This window comes from Pteropus alecto, unplaced genomic scaffold (genome assembly GCF_000325575.1).
Source record: "Pteropus alecto unplaced genomic scaffold, ASM32557v1 scaffold338, whole genome shotgun sequence".
NCBI classification, from domain to species: domain Eukaryota; kingdom Metazoa; phylum Chordata; class Mammalia; order Chiroptera; family Pteropodidae; genus Pteropus; species Pteropus alecto.
This window is the reverse complement of record NW_006441995.1, coordinates 4,308,922-4,326,656: the sequence shown is the minus strand read 5'-3', so window position 1 is coordinate 4,326,656 and position 17,735 is coordinate 4,308,922. Positions and strand designations below refer to the sequence as shown.

The 17,735-nt window shown below is 41.4% G+C and overlaps 1 protein-coding gene across 1 annotated transcript in view; it reads right to left on the bottom strand.

Annotated features, from left to right (window-relative positions):
• Nucleotides 1-14,970, bottom strand: part of GHR (growth hormone receptor) — a 219,614-nt gene extending 204,644 nt beyond the window's left edge. The window contains exon 1 of the mRNA XM_025052160.1: nt 14,902-14,970. The gene's annotated coding sequence lies outside the window, so the exon portion shown is untranslated. The remainder of the gene's footprint in view (nt 1-14,901) is intronic.
• Between the last annotated feature and the right edge of the window lie 2,765 nt (nt 14,971-17,735).

Sequence of the window (17,735 nt, the reverse complement as noted above, 5' to 3'; positions counted from 1 at the left end):
CTGAGTTTGCCCATGAGGATTTTTCAAAAGTTCAAAATGCTATCTTCAGCAATGTGGTTATTATTAATATCCTTCCTTTTTAAATCATGGATGTTTAAAGCAGTCGTCCTTTGAATTACAAAATCCCAAATCCCAGAGAAGTCGTTATAAATATTATGTTAATTGGGCATAATATTTTACTACTTACATTCGGCAGCATGTCCTTGCTGTATCAATATTTTAAAATTTAAGATTTAATGAAATTAAGATAATTTCTTTTTAAAAAAATGATCAAGGCCAGTGTTGGGCTGCCTTAGTTACCTATTGATGCCTAATAAATTAATCAAAAACTTAGCAGTTTAAAACGCAGTCTAGGGGCTTGGTTCTGACTCAGGGTCTTCCCTGAGGTTTCAGCCAGCTGTTAGTGGGGTGGGGCCTCTAGAGTCATTCTGAGGCTTGACTGGGGCTGAGGGCTCTACCCCTAAGGTCATTCTCATGGTGATTGTTGTCAAGAGGCTTCGGTTTCACATTGGCTACTGGACTGGAGGCCTGAATTCGCCATGCCATGCTGGCAGTGGGACTCCCTCACTTCCTTTCCATGTGGGCCTCTCCACTGGACAGCACAAGACATGGCAGTTGGATTTCTCCAGAGTGAATGATCCAAAAGACGGAGCAACCAAGCCAGAAGCCACAGTGCCTTCGAAGGATCTCGTATCCAAAGTCATACATCTTCACTTCCACTTTACTCTGTTCATTAAAAGTGAGTCACCAAGTCCAACTCACACTCAAGGGGAGGAACTTGGACTCCACCTCTTGAAGAACTAAAGGATTTGTGGACATTTATACACACACACACACACACACACACACACATACATACATACATATATATATATTTTTAACAGTAAAATACTATGTGTTCACCTCCCATAGTCAGATTTCTTTCTGTTGCCACATATTTGACCCCCTTTATCCTGTGTACCTCCCCATCCTCCCTTCCTCCTCCCCTCTGGTCACTACTAGTCTATTGTCCATGTCCATGAGTCTCTGTTTCTGGACATATTTTTAAAAGCAGTGCACAAGCAGTGGTTACACGTATGGGAGTCAGACGCATTTGGAATTAGGAAGATCTGCATTTGAATCTTGACTCTGCTACTTACCAGATGAGGGTCCTTGCATAGATTATTTAACTTCCTCATGTCATAGTTTCACCAAATGTACAATTAGATGGATCACAGGGGGTTTGTGTAGGATTAAATAATAGAACATGAAAAAAGAACTTGATATAGCCCCCTGGTCATAATGAGCACTTCCTCAATATTGTCCACACAATGATAATTAGGGAAGCAACCTATTTATTGAGTTCCCACAAAGTAGACAATATAATCCTTTGCCCTGTAGGAGTTTACAATCTAGCAGTTTTGAAAGTAAATCTGAACTCAGACATAGAAAAATTAAGTGCTTTTTCCCCTGGAAATTTGAGGGTTTACTAAAGAGAGGCAATCAGAAAGCAGTCTATACAATATAAAGATATATAATGGATTTAAGCATCTTTGCTTGCTTTTTTAAAGAAGTGCAGCTGTTCCTTCAACTTAAATTTTCTCAGAATCACTGTGAGTAGACAAAGCACAGCAGTTTGCAGGGGAAAGGTACGCAGTACAGCCATGGGCAAACTCAGGAAGTATTCGGTTTGGTAGGTTATCACTCGTAATCTTAAATTGTCAGGAGCATGTTTGTACTTTACATGATTTAAAAGAAGGATATAAATCGAAGTTGAATTTTAATCTCTTCCCCAGTGATTTTACTCAGCTTTTCAAGGGGTCCTGAAAGCTCATAGGTCAAGCCATTTCTTGGTTTTCTCTGCCTGACCAATTTCTCTGCCAGCTCAGCCCTCTCCTCTGGACATCCCAAGGCCACCGAGGGGTCTTGTTGGAGCACAGTTTACAAATGTACACTAACAGATTACGCCTGTAATCACATATACAAAAAGACAAAGGCTTAAAACCATGTCAACTTAATATAGCCATTTAAGTAAAGAAAACAGTTTCACATAAAAGGTCATGGTTTTTCTCCTTAAAAACATGTGATAGTCTAAATGTTAGCTTACGACGGGAACATCTTTCAGCCAATCCCTGCTTATTCCTTCTAAGAAAAAAAAAATCATTTTTACATGATTGTCTTTGTATCTTCTTAGAACTTAGATCTCATTCTGAGCCAATAATTTGTGTTTTACATATATTGTGTTATTAGATACTAACTCTAGGCTTCCAACAACTTGTAATCAAAGCAAAAATCAACGACAACAACGAAAAACCTTAAAGCCTATTCTTTTCTGAATTTAGAATTAGAGGTTACAGGAATTTCAGCATTGGTTAGCCCAGATAGCCATGTTGTTTATTTTCCCAGAGTCGAAGCTCAAATAATTTACAAGAATTTCTCTTTCTGAATTTCATGCCCCAAGTTCCAAGGCAACCAAAGGTAATTTTCATTTGGGTCATTGCGAGTATAAAGATTAGTCAAAGATTTCTTTGAATATTCCGTATCCCTCATGTAACACTTCAAAAACAAAAAACAAAAACACAAACAAAATGCTAATCATAAAAGACTGAGAAATGGAGGTTGACTATCCAAACTCAAACACATTATAAAATAATAAAATATCTGAATTATTATACAACATCAATGTCCTGCTCTTTAGAGATATTTGTTTCCGAGACTCTTATTATCCTTGTATCAAACTTGATTATGGGCATATGTACAGGCGACTTTCTGAAGAGCTTTGTGGTCAATGTATTTTGATTTCAAGATAACACATTTTACCAATAGTAGGTAGGATTTGAAAACGATCCACAGATTCAAGGTTAACTCTTAATCCAGCTCACTAAAAGATATACCATGTGCCCACGTCTGTTGCAGTTTGATAATACAGACTTGTCAAAAACTGCATGCCTATCAAAATGGCACCAACGACAGGGGTTGGGCAAGTGGAGAAGAGCAGGAGTTGAGAACAGTAATAAGAGTATAGGCTCCAAAGTCAGAAAACACATTTTAACCTCAACTGTGTCGTTTACCACCTGTGAATCCCTGGGCAAGTGACCTAGCATCCCTGAGTCTCATTCATCTGTTGAAGGCACTCAAGGCTACGTGACTCACAGTTAGCAGGATTAAGTGTGACATGCACAAACAGTGCACATTGAACGGACTGGGTCATGTCTGGTTTAGGGGGTCCTCCTTCACATTTGATGTTCGGGACACATGTTAGAAATCAAATTTCTTCTAAGGCATCACACTGTGGAGGCTCAGCTACACATATGCCTAGTGAATAAAGTTTTGTTCTTATTGTTGCCTTGATATATTCGTTTTGTTTTGAGAACATATCATGTCCAATATGATGCTGGATGTCAACGTTACTGTATTTTCATTCATGGAATTTGCTATCTAGTTATAAAGAGTAGTTATAGTTAAACATATAAGAGGACCGAAATAAAAGAGCATATGCACAGTAGTTAAAAACTGTAAAATTAAATGCAATGTGATATAGCCTGGATTGAATCTGGAAACAGAAAAAGGACATTAATGGAAATACCTGAATAAAGGGAAAATCTGAATAAAGTCTAGAATTTAGTTAATAGTATTGTACAAATGCTTATTTCTTAGTTTTGATGAATATACCATGATTATGGATATTAACATTAGGGGAGGTCGGGCAAGGGATATATAGGAACTCCACATTTGTGCAACTTTTCTGTAAATCTGAAACTAGTCCTAAGTAAAAAGTCTATTTTAAAGAGTCATATTACTATCTAATGCAAGTTGCTCGTCCCTTCCCTAACCATATCCCCTCCCCCGTATGGCCTCACACTGCCTAATTTCTAACTGCCAGCACCTGCGTCTCTGTGCCTGCAGGTTCTCTCCAGCATCTGGAGACCTCTTTGCTCTGCCCAGCATTAGTGCCCAGGAGTTACTGACTGAGAAAAGTTGATGAGTAAATATTCAAACTCCTTCCACCTTGGGTGAGAAGACTCTAAGATATGTGTTTTTCCTGTGCTCCCAAAATCTTCCCAGAAAGATTACAAACTCCAGCTGCCAATTGCTACGACTGCTTCATAATGCACCCATTATTGTCTCTTTCCCCTACCTTATTTCACTTTCCCAAATAAATTTTTACCTGAATCCTTGTCTGCTTCTGGGAGAAATCCAAACCAAGACATTACTCCCAACTATATTTGCTGACAAAGTGAAAAGGCTACTAAATATATTCGTTTAAGGTCTTTTATAGGGAGATGATATAGCTATCCTGAATTATTTTTGGTTCTTAGAAAGAGCTCTTCGCTCCATACCATGAAAAAAATTGCACCAAATTATAAATAAACTGGGAATTGACACATGAAAGCCACACATTTTTGGATGTGTGGAAGGGAAATAGATGTTAGAATGCTAACAAAAATGGCCAGTGACTACTAAAACGCGCACATTCGTCCATTCAACCAGAACTTACCAAGGATTTTCTATGGGGTATAAAGCGAACGAAATAGAAAAGGTCCCTACTATTAGGAAGCTTACATTTCTATCAGTGGAGATGGACAAAAATATTAGATGGTGATAAGTGCTGCGAAGAAAATAAAACAGGGTCATACAATAGCATGACATGGTTGGTGGGAGGTTACTGTAATGGGACCAAAACACTCCTGATTTTTGTAGGCATTCCTCTAGGTTCTCATATCTTACAGTATGTAATCATAAGCTGTTCTTTACCAAGGAACAATCCCCATCACCTCAACTGGTCAACTTTTGATTGTCCGTTAACTTGCTCAAAGTATCACCCTGTTGAAAAGGGTCTCCCATTGCTAGCAGACAGAAATCTCTCTGACAAACATATATATCCAGGAATGTCTTTTAGTATTGATTTTTAAATCCAAACTTCATAAGTCATCAATAATCATGTGGATATACCTTCCACTTCTGTTGTATGGCAAGTCTAGGCACAATGACAGAGAAGTCACAAGAAACTAATCTCTGGGCAGCAGTACTCCTCTGAAGAAGGGAAATTTCAATAATATAAATGAAACTGAGAGTCCTTATGACTTTGATTAAATTTAGCATTAAATCCTAGCTCTAGAAATCATCTCTCTATCTCTGTCTCTTCCCCTCAGAGACCTAGCCTTTCCCCCCAATACTCAGCAACCTCTGAGGCAGCAGAACATAGAAGCCTGAACCTGACTAGTGGTCACAAGATCCAGAGAAAGACAACATCTTGACGTAAGTTATGTTTCAGGTGGCTACTTTCCCATGAGAAAGGACAGAGGGATGCAGGAGCAGACGTCAAAACTGTCCTCAAGACCTAAAGAAATGATTGATTACCCTTACTTTGCCTCCAACCAATCAGCTCCCACTATGACTCCAAATACCCTAACCCAAGTGTCTTGTGATTTTACCCTCCATAACCTGTAACCTGCACACCACGCCCTTGCGAAGTCAGGTATTTAGCACATAAGCTCCCCATCCTCAGATCAGTCAATTCAATATTAAACTATTTTTCTTTCTATACTGCGAACTCCTGCTCATGCATTTCTTGGGGCCAGTGCACGCAAGCAGATGGACTCTAACACTGGGGTCTTGGTAACACAAACTAAAGAAACACTTAGGGACTCATGAAAGCCCTAACTTTGGGTTATTGGGAAAGAAAGAAGGCGGGGAGGGGGAAGTGGCAGTTGGTATCTAAGGGATCTTTTATGGGTGAAGGTTTTAAGTTTCCTCTCTCAGAGCCTCTCAAAAGGGACTTCTCTCTTTTCGTGTGTCCCATATGTGCCAGGCACTGTTTTGACTCATTTAAACTACAACAGCCTTGTGAAGTAAGACTCACCATCCCCATTTTGCAGATAAAGCTCAGAGAGTTTAATTAACTTGTTGAGAGTCATAAAGGTGGTGAATGGCAGAACTGGATTCAAATCTCATCAGACAAGCCAGATTTGTGTGATTCCAAAGCCTACTCCATGCCCCTTCCGGAATGTCAACCTACCTTTAGGTTTTCACAGCCACTGACACATCAGAGGGCATCTGCCAGCCTTAATTCAGAGGCAAATCTCTGTGTGTTCCCAGCGAAAAGAACTACTGGTCAAGTGTCACCTGTCTCAATTCACAACTTGCTCAGTTAACACAACTAACTGTTACCCTCACATATGAATGACAGAGATAGACAACATGCTAGTCCATGGTTCCAGTCAATGTTTATGGGTAGGAATGTGGTATAGCAAAAAGAGCCCTTGAAAGAAAGCTAAAAGAACTGGGTTGTAAATCTTTCACTGTCATAGTGGAGTTTAACCCTAGGGAAGTCTTGTCATTTCTCAGGGACTCCCATTTCCTCACATAAATAAAGTGAGGATGTTGGACTCAATTTTCAATAGGGGGCCACTGGCATCTGAGGAAGTGTAATTTTTCCTCGTGTGGGACTGCTCCTGGCATTACAGAAATTTCGCATCCCGACTCTAGGCACTAAAAACCCATAACTCTTTCCAGTCTTTGTAACAACCATATTTCCAAATGCCCCTAGGTGGTGCTTAGCAGAGAGGCTGTACTTGGTTGAGAATCACTGGTGGATGATCTCATGGTCTATGAGGCCCTGTGGCTCTCTTAGGCCAAAACTGTCAGTATTAGCATGAGGCAGGGAAATGGGAGCGGAGGAGACAGTTCCAGGCCAAGTCTACCATTATGGCATCTATAAAGGTCATATTCTTGAAAGGAAGTCATATTTGTTGGCATCTTTAATAAACCTCTTGGAATACTGTTATAGAAAGAAGTTTTAAAATTGAATGTATTTGAATTTATATTATGTTCATACAAGAGAAGTATGCAGAGACACCCTGCAACCGTCACCTCCCTCTAGGAAGGACTAGGCTCAGGGAGGACAATCCAACAGCCCTGCCTGAGGGATGGACCTATATGCAGCATCCATAATGGGCAATGAGAAGGGCTTCCAGTGGAAAACAAATCCACAGCCTGAAACACCCTTCCTGCTCTTCTATTACAGGTTAGTCCATTGAGCTCCAGATATGCTTCCTGGTGCCCGGTTCTCAACCCCCTTGCACAAAATGTCTATCAAAAAAATTTACAATATTTTAAGTCCTGGCCTCAGAAGCCACTTTGCCCATAAATCTTCCCCTAAATACTTCAGCACAAACAGATCTTCCTTCTTTCTAAATAAACATAGCATTTACAGTCTGTAATAGAATTTTTCGTTAAATTGTGTAATTGTCAACTGTTCCATAATCACACCATGTACATTATAAGTATTGCCTTCTTAGCTTGAATACCAGGTCCCAAAGTCACAGGTCATGTCTTATACTACTTTTATATTCCCCAGAGTGTCTAGCACATTCCCAGAAACACAGTAAGAGCTCAAAAAATATGTGTTCTGTCTTCGATTTTTCGGAGTGATCCCCTAAATACCACTAGCTTGGCCAAACTTACATCCCCTATGCTAATAAATCTTATTTACTCTCATCTTTTCCCAAGTGGTTTTCATAGTACTTTTCAGATGACATGATTATTCTCATGTACCATATATGTACCGTAATAAATAAACAAAAACATTAAACTTCATAGGACAAAAGCAAAGTAATTAAAGCTTCGTGCTCTGTGATGAGAGGTATACTAAGAGGTGACAAACTGGATGTTTCCCAAGTCCTACTGAGTCCTACAGAAAAATTCAAAATGCATCTCCCTATTGTTTCAAGTATTAAAAACTTCTACATTTCCAAGGCCTGTGCAGGAGCTACCTTGGGAAGCTGATCATCAAGTTTGGGTGCTATCGTTAATCTAAAGAGAATAATACCAAATTTGAATTTATGAGCTTAGGTCCTAGTTATCAACTGATCATCATATCCACATCCCTTTGCCTCCAACTCTCTACATAATTCATGTCAACACGTCGATTTCTGTCTGTGGTTTATTAGATGCTAAGGTCATCAATAAAATATTTATTGAACATCTATGAAAAGACAAGCATTGTTTTCTCAATGTCTCCAAGGGAAACAAGATGCTACACTGACTGCTAATGTGAAAGAAATCATTCCTCTTCATCTTGCTCCTCTTTCTTTATTCTGACTTGCTAGGTATAAAAATGGAATCTTTTCTTCATCGTCATCTTGCCCAGGGATTCTGGTATCTTCTTCTACCCCTTGGAGAAGAAGCCATTATAGAACCTCTGTCTTCAGGACTGTTTACACAATTTACCATGCACATATGCCTTGCCAGACTATTATTTTCTTTGCTTTGCCAAATGGAGGTTTTCTGGGATAACAATAACATAGCTTGAAGGTTTCCAGAAAAGCAGTTTATAGGGTGAATTAGGATCAAGTCATCATACTGACCAAGGACAAAGGCTGCTCGCCTGACCAATGGCAATCAAACTGGAAGTCTGACCAGATTTCTCATCAGCCATGATCGAATTCAAGTCAAGCTATTTACTACATTACTTAAGCATCTTTTGTCTCTCGGGGACATGTACAACTGTTTTGTAATGGTTATTCTCTATTTTTTTAATATGGCAACTTAAAGATTAAAAAAAGATGGATATGATGCTTAATATGATAAAGTACATTTCAAGTGAGAAAAAAATATGACTCTTAACTTTATCATATGTCTAATATATACCAATGGAAAGAGAGGGATGCTTCTTTTAAGTTTTTGAATTATACACTACTTTGTTTCATTTTATAAACAAATGAGGAAACAACCAAGGAGTTACCACAGCAAATGTCTATCATAGCAGGCTGTCCATCATAGACACATAAAAATACCTATTCAACTTGCAAAACTTGTTGGTACTCTAACGCTAAATGTGGGCTTTATCAGGCAGGGTATTCTCACCACTTGTGCTGAATCTCTGGGAAGAGAGCTTCTTCCCCAGGATATCCTTTCACTTAGAAACCTGGCCAGCTTGAGATAGACTTGTTCATGTTTAAATGAATTCATAGTTTAAGAAATACAATTAATTGGGATTATAATGATATTATTCTAAAGAAAACATATGGAAGTCTACTCAGCAACAAAAGAAGCAAGCCTTAATCAAAGCAGTAAACACATCTGGAAGTTGTAAGGGTTCTGCAGAAGAAATTATCTACTGATTTTGGAATGGAGTATTTGAAGGTAAGTTTAAATGCTGATTAAAAACACACAGCCCGACAATTTCTGACAAAATCACTGCCTTCTTATGAATCATTATTAAGTAAAATTGGTGCCTGATCTAGGGCTTCATTTGCCTATATTAGAAGGTAGAGAGAAGCACTGAAGAAAGAAGTTGTGACTAGACAATGATACTCTCTGTCATTCTTTTAAGTCTGGTATTCACCATAGAAATATCTTTAGCTCAAAGCAAAAACAACAATAAAAGAAAACCGCTTCAGAAAAGCTTTCTGTATTAGACCATGATAAGCTGGAATTGTTTCAGAATGGAAACTGGAAGTGCAGTTGTAATTACATTTTTATCTGTTTTACTTAATTGTTTAAAAAAATTAATGATGAGAGAATAAAATAAGCAAATACTATGTCTTAATGCTTATATCCAAAATTGTCGTATGTTAAATGAGTGATATAAAGTATAGCTCAACTGTCCAAAGCATTCCCCATTAATTCAACTAAGACTCTTCTCACATCTACATTCAAAGGAGTGGAAAAATATAAAAATGAATAAACTTTATTTCCTGTTCCTGAGAAACTCACAGCCCAGCAAGGAAGACAGATATATAAAAAGTAGACCATGAAACTAAAATGAAATAGGTATTCTCAGAGAAGTTCACGCAAAGTACCAAAGGAGCTGAGAAAAGAAATTCAATAATAAGATGGATTCAAATCACAGCCTTGAAAAGACTCCTAAGAAGTCATCTTGTTTAATATCTTTTGTTGTTGTTGTTGTTGTTGTTGTCTATTTGTTTCCAACATGAAAGAAAGAAGATTAAGTAGTTTGCAGAAATTATAAATTAGAGGCGAGACTTAGAGGGAATCCAGGTTTCCTGACACCTAGTTTACTATTATTTTATATTATGCTATCCTAGCTTGTGGGTTTCTTGCATCAAAGTAGAACTTTGGTTTGGAAATTGCATGTCCAAGCACTTGTCAGTGGGTCAGCTGTAATTTGTGGGGGTGGGGTGGAGGGAGTAATGAAATAAGTTTTTAACTTAAAGAATGTAATTTATCATTGATTATCTTCTCCCTTTGTATGGGAACAGAATATAGTAAAAGAGTCAATGCAATATGCAAAGGGATGAGTGAGGAATCTCATTGCACACACACACACACACACACACACACACAGGAGGGACAGCATGGACAATGTTATCTAAGACACTAGAATGTCATTGGCCCCTTGTCCTTATTGACATTCTGTACATAAAGTAGGGGCTTCTGATAGGCCAAGATGTCAGTATATATTATAGGTTAGGTTTTTTTTGCTTTGCCAAGAAAAATAATCATTTCTCTCATACCCAGACTTGCTGAAAACAAAAACAAAAACAAAAGCATTGCTATCATCACCAACCATCAACATTTCTAGCAAGAAGACAGAAGAGTCTCAGCTGTGGCAGATTCTGAGCTGATGGCAGAGGAAACTTATAATTTAGCTGGGAAGCCTCAGACAGACACATAAAAGAGAAATCAATCATACCAGGTGGATTCTAACATGTAGTACAGGCTGTTACAGAGGTTGTTTGTAAATACCTCAGCCCTGGGTGGTAGGAATTATAATTTTCACAGAGGAGAAAAATGAGTCTCAAAGAAGCCAATCTGCATGTCCAGTGGTAAAGGTCAGTTTCAAACTACAGAATGGGCCCCAAAGTACTTGCCTTTGAACCACACCCTCTCTTGTGTATACATTAGCTTTGCTTCTTTCCTCTAAAAAGGCTAGGCCTTGGTATCTGAGGAGCATCAGAGTTTTTATCAGACTTGGATCCAGACACACAAGAGGCCAGAACTTCTCTTAGTACTGATGCTGTGATATACCTGCTTTAGACCTCCCTGGGGCATGAGCAGGCTATTCACTTCTAGAACCAGATTGTTGAATTCAGTCATGTCCTGTATGTACAACTTAAATCCTAGTTGCCTGAGGAAGCATTTCTGTCTCATGTACTTTCACCTCACTTAGGGCCAGATGGCATATTCTCTGTGAGCTGGATAGAAAAAACATTCAATTAAATGCTTGATTGCGAGTACTGATTCATGCTTATGGAAGCAAACACAATGAGGTCCATGAAAAGAACATCTCACAAAGTAGGCTCTACCTGTCGATAATGTGCAGCCTCAATTTGCTTGCCTTCAAAACATTCTACATCTGGTATTTTGGGGGTTGGTATTCCTTGACAGAGAGAAATTAAGTAGCCACTTTCATTGCATGTAGAATGCAACAAACCTACACAGTATTATACTTTCCATCCAGTTGTAAAAAGTTCAGACATGAAAAAATGTTTGGAAACTATTATCATGTTTTGACTATGGATGATTAATAATCTGAAAAAATGAGTTATCTTGTTTATAGACTTGAAATTGGAGAGATGGCTAAAAAAGCTCATAAATATTAAACTGCCTTAATAGATGCAGAGTCCAGAACTAAGGGTTTCACACCAGTGTTTTCGATAATACACATTAGGAAGAATGGCGAGAATGTGGAATCTAGGGCATAGTGGTCAGGGTAGAGAGGGTGGGACCCCACAGTGAGTGAGAAAGGCTGCAAGAATAGGCAAAAAAGGAATTTAGGAAGAAGAAGCATAATGTTTGCTTTCAAATACACTACTTAAAGGGAAAAGGGATTAGATTCATTGTGTGTGACTCCGGCAACTGAACAGTAGGCCAATGGGTGGAAGAAAATGTTGATTCAGTACAAGGCAGAACCTTCTAAAAATGATCTCTCCTGGAATGGACTGGCCAATGGAGAAGCAAGATTCCCATCTGATTATGTCCAAGAAAAGGCAGACTGGCCTATTTATAGGGAGAAATGTTGAAGTAGAATTTCATGCACCTGATAGAGAGCTAACTCTAAAGTTAGTTATTATCCCAGTCAATCATTTTATGGGGCACATTATTTACATTATACTGCTCCAAGTTGAAAAAAAGTCACTTGCCAAAAAGACATCCTGTTTTGCCTCGTTTACACAATTAGTGGAAGGCTGACTCCTATCTTGTCAAATTTCAATTCTTAACAATTCAAGATTCAAAAAGTGATTAGGTGATTTGAACACTCATATTATTTAAATCACTACAGCAGAGATTATAGATTTCTTTTTAAGAAGGAAGAGGTGATGGTTTGTATTGACACATGTAGACACACTAATTAATAGAAGTTATTTTTTACTGTTGACAATTTTTTAAAATTTGTTCTCTAAAAGCAAACCACATCTCCATAATTGTGAAATTTACCAGTGGAATGACAGAGAAGCTTTAGCTCTCAAATAGCAGATTTAAAAAATACAACCCATGCCTTCTTTTTTTCTAAGCTCAACAATTTACTGTCCCATATTCTCCCTGTCACTCAGATTTACTTTTACATTAATAATGCTTACCAACAGATAACCAAAAAGGCTCGCCAAGTTGGAGAGCCTTCAAGATTTGTTTTCATGCTGGGGTGCTTTATGCACTTGGCAGAAGCAGGCTGCAACTGCGACTCCATTTATTACATTATGCTATAAACATGTCCTGAGCTAACAAGATACTCAACATGACAATCCCATAGGTTACCAAGCACCATAAACATCTGTTAACACAGGCGCCAGAGATAGCACAGAGAAGGCTAGTATCCATTTTTAAGTGGTTTACGATGTGAAGTCTGCTGTTTAAAAAGTAATAATCAAAAACGTAGCCCTAAACTCCCTAGAACAAATATTTGCAAGGCAAAGTTATACTTGGTTTAAAAAAAAAAATGCATTCGTGTCATTACTTTGTCATTGCACTTATAGACTTTCATTTCACACCTTTGCCCATTAAGTGTTGGCTTTCCATGGTATTCAGGAGACCAAAACTGTAATTTCACTGTGATATATTTACTCCAAATAAAAAGCTGAGTGTCGACTCACCAAATTTTCTTCGACCAATGTAAAGCAAAAGGTTTCCAAGAGTGGGAGAAGATGAGGGATGAGACATGCTTGCACTACAAATGATGTTTTCCAGTGGTCTCTGGGCTAAAACACATCCTTCTAACTCCATCTAAAGTTCAACCATAAACAACTGGAGACCCCCTGAAATCTAATCTGAGATAAGTGAGCTTCGCTTTTCTCAAAAGAAAACGGAATCCTCAAACACAGAAAAGATGGAACCAACAACTCTGTTTGCTCAATTATTCTATTTTGTCTCTACCTAGCATTTTAACTTCTGGAAATGTTTCAATACTAGTTACCTCCAAGGTCTATCCCTGACACACACTCCAGGGAAAAAGACTTCCAGAGAGACCTTAGGTGGAAACTAGAGGAGAACACCAGTTGCTCCCGGCACAGAGCTGCCACAATATCTGCGAGGAAAGGTGAGTGCCTTCCCAGGCACAGGCACCAGGGAGCCTAAGAGTAAATATCCCAAAGACCATCTAGTCTCTAGACTATGGACAGCAGCACCCTGGGAATCTCAGATCTGCAGCTCCAACTTGAGTCCGGGTCTCCAGGATTCTGTATCCACATATACACATATCTCGTAGAACCCTCACCCCCTATGCAGGTCTCTTGAGAGTTCCAGAAACCTCTACCCCCAGACCTCTGCCCCTCAAAGGCAACGGGTTTAGAATTTTAAAGTCCATGGTGCTTAAATCCTATGCAGGAACTCCTGCGACTTCCCAACCCTCGGGCCTCCCGTTACCTTTCCCTGTCCCTTCAAAGGTCTACCGGCTGCACAAACAGACGGGCGGCACTTCTCTGGCCTCCTCCCACTCCCTCACACCCCCGCACACCCTACTGGCTCAGGCGCCGACACGCCCCCCCCCTCCAGGCGCACACACGCGCACACGTACACCCATTCCGCACACATAACCCTCGCCAGGTCACCGACTCCCGCAGCCCGCCCCCAGCAAGCGTCCCCCTCTGGGTTACATATAACGCACTCGCCCCCAAATAGACTTCCCCACACACCCGCATGCGGGTGACCCTGCCTGGCACCCCCTGCGCACCGCCGGCGCCCTGTCCCCACACACGCGGCTACCCCACTCACCGCAGCCCTCAAGCCTCGGGCAGTTCTGTCAAAACTTTGAGCCTGGTTGATTTCATAACCACGAATATCTCCAGGGCTGGGAAAGCTCGACTCGCCAGAATTTCCACCCACCCCAGCTCATGGGGACCAGTGGCCGTGACTCTACTGACCCCAGCTCCGCGGGTGCCAGTGCAAGGCTGCAGATGCCACAGACGCCGCAAAGGGCGGTGCGCTTTTGGGAGGAGCGCGCAGTGTAGACGCGCACAGTGTAGCCCGACGACCTCCCTTCTCCTTCGGTCGCGCCTCCCAGGACCTCTCCCCGCTCAGCAGCGGCAGCTTCAGTGTCCCTGCTACGGCCCAGCTGATGATGTCAAACAGAAACACTCACAAAACTTTTACATCAAAACTATCTTCAGAGGAAGCCCCTCCGGGCACTGCAAACACCGGTGGGAGCAAGCGCCAGCGTAGGATGGTTCTCCTGTCGCCCCCAACTCTCGGCCGTCCCCCACCAACTTCACACACACACACACACACACACACACACACACACACGTCCATTGCGTGGATCGGGTTACAACAACCCACTAGCAGAAAACAACTTCGCGAGTAGAGAGAACAGCCAACCCCCAAGTCACCCAGGAAAAACTATCTGCAAATACATAAGACAGATGCCTATTTTCATAAACAACTGGCGTCCCAGGGTCCACTCCCAGGCGCCCTGGCTCAACAGGAGGAAAATAACCCGACTCCCGGAACCCCCTCTAGTACCTTCGAGCCTCGCCTGCGGGTTGAGAGCGCGGGTTCGCGTCCGCGCTGGGGCCGAGGGTGCGGGGGGCCTCCGGCCGGCTTGGATGTGTTGGCAGATCCGCCGCTGCTGCAGCAGCCGCCGCCGCCGCCACCGCCGCCGCTCCCTAGACCGCCTCCTCTTCCCATGGCTGCGCCCAGCTTGGCAGCTCCCGGGCTGTCAGGCTTGGGGAGGAGGAGGGGGCGGGGTGAAACGGGAAGGGAGGATGGGACGCGAGGGGTGGGAAACAGCGGCCGCGGTTCACCAGAGGTCACGCCCGGCCTGGCCTGCGGTCCCCGCGACCCTGGCTGCCGAAGCGAGGGGAAGCCGAAGTTCGGGGCCGCGGGTTCGAGACCTGCTGCGGAGGAGCCGAGCGCCGTCTGGGCCACGCATTCCGAGGAGCTGGGATGAAGCGAGCGTTTCCCGGCGAGGAGTTGGAGTCGCTGCGAGTCACTCTCTTCTGGGCTGTGCGGCTCCTCCTAGAGGAAAATATTGGTAGTTGCAGGACACTTCCTTCCTCTCCGCCCACCCCTGTTCCCAAAAAGAAGGCAGGACCTAAAAGAGCCTAAATGCAAGTCAAGAAATTTAAACGAACGAACGCTTACAGAAAAGTCAGCTACTCTCAGGAATCGGAAGAAAAACCAGCAAGATAACTTGGAAAGCGTGGTTAGCCAACCAAAACACTGCCTCTCTCCACCTGTAACCAATTTCCAAACTCCTGTTCACTGCGGCACGGTGAAAAAGATAGTTAAAATAGGAAGGCCTTTATTTTAGAGGTTAGAAAACGGAGACAGAGAGGTGAACTAATTTACCAAGGACACAAGGCATTATGGAAGAAAGGGGTAGCCAGAAGCCTGAGCACAGGGCTCCAGGGAGTCCAGACACAGGCCCCAGCCCGAGGATTGTCCTTGTGTGTGACCTAGGGAATGTGTTTTAACTGCCCTTCGCTGGACGTAGTTCATTTGTCAGATTCAGGCCTGCCCACCTCATTCCACTGTAGGAAAATAAAGTGAGCCCGAGTTGTCAGAGTGCTTCAGAAAGTTAATTTTGTTGCACATAAGCATGTCACTTTGTAAAGCATCAAACTCCCAGGCACCACATGCTTTTCTAAGCAGAAAGTACAAAAGTCCAATGCCAGGCTGTCTGAGATCTGAAGGAGCAGCTAGACATGCTATCTTTTTACTATTTACTTTATTACTGACTGCCAGTTGCAACGTCATTTATCTAACAACTTCTAAAAGCTTTGGCTCACTAAATGACATTTTTTTAAAACAGGGCTCTCAGACACAAAGCCAAGTTTATATCCTGAGAGAAATGTTTAAACAACTTAGAGAAAAACCTAGCTTCTTAGCACTAGAATAAATAATCCCCGAATCATAAAGAGTAGTATAGAGGGGCCAAGTCTTGGGAAAGAACACAAGACCAAAGAACACAAGACACCCCTGTTTTTAAAGGAACCCAATTAGTGGAAAATTCTGTCCCTCGGAGTCCTTTCCAAGGTTCATCTGCTCCAGGCAGACATGCAGAATGAAGGAATGAAGAAAGATTCTGGAAGAGGTGTGTATCACTGCTGTTACATCCTGAAGCAGGAGGTGGTGGATGTTCATTTTGAACTGGTCCTGTTCTATCTCACCTGAGTATAAGAATTTCTTTTTCCCACTCCCTTGATTGCTGGGATTCCACACTTGTCTAGACTAGGAGTGCTTACCAGTGTCTGGAATTTTTAAAAGAGGAGTTGCCCATGTAAAGAAAGATTAGGGCACAGGCAGGCAGAACTCCTGATGGGTAGTCAACACATGCCAAGCTGGTGAAAGAGTAATACTAGCAAAAGAGGAGACCAGGCAGTCCTCAATGCTGACTCTACTCTTGTCTGAGACGACCATCCAAGTTGGCTCTTCAGACTCCGGCACCACCAAACTCTCCATATTCTCTCTATGCCTTCTTATCCTTTGCCTTCCCCTCAACCCCCACCCCTGGAGCCCAGAGAATCTTGATCTCATCTAAGAGATGCCAGATGGACAAATAAAGTACTTAAGTTCTATTGTTTATGCCCTGAGATGATTTCAGGGCCATGCTTTAAAAAGAAGACTTGCCTTCTTCTTTTCTCTGGGTTCGGCTGTAGCCTCCATTGGGTGAGACAAGAAAGTAGACTGCTCTAGTTACTGCTCCATCTTTGGTAGAAAGGTCATCATGCACAGAAAGCACAGGAAAGATGCACTGGTTAATAGAAAATATTATAGAACCAGAATAAACTTGCAACTTACATGAAAGGCAGTCTTTATGTTTCAGCCCCATGAATAGAGGTCACTGGATCTCATATATGACTATGTATAGGTCTACAGTAGTGTATGCTGCTTTATATTTTCCAGATCATGGAAAACGTATCAGGTATTGAGTTGACTAATTTGTTACAAATTATGGCATACCAGAGCACATTTACCTTATGAAACCTGAAATTGTACCCATTCATACCTTCCTTCTGCCTGGAATACCCTACTTTGACCGCACAGGGAAATTCTCCTTGAACTTCAAGTCTCAGCTCATTTGTTTAGTTCTTTTCTAGAGCCCTTCCTGGCTCTTCCCACAGATGCAAATCATTAATTAATCATCCCTGCATCTGCATCCTCATAAGCCATTATACCTACTTTTATTAAGTATTTCGGTTTTTATTGATATGTTTGTTTTCCTCATTAATTATGAGACCCCCCAAGGAGACACTGTATATTCTTAAACTTGTACCCGAAATGTCTAGGTAAGTGCTTGGCAAATGACAGGGTGCCTGATAAATGTTTAGCCAAATTGAATGAAAACTTAAATC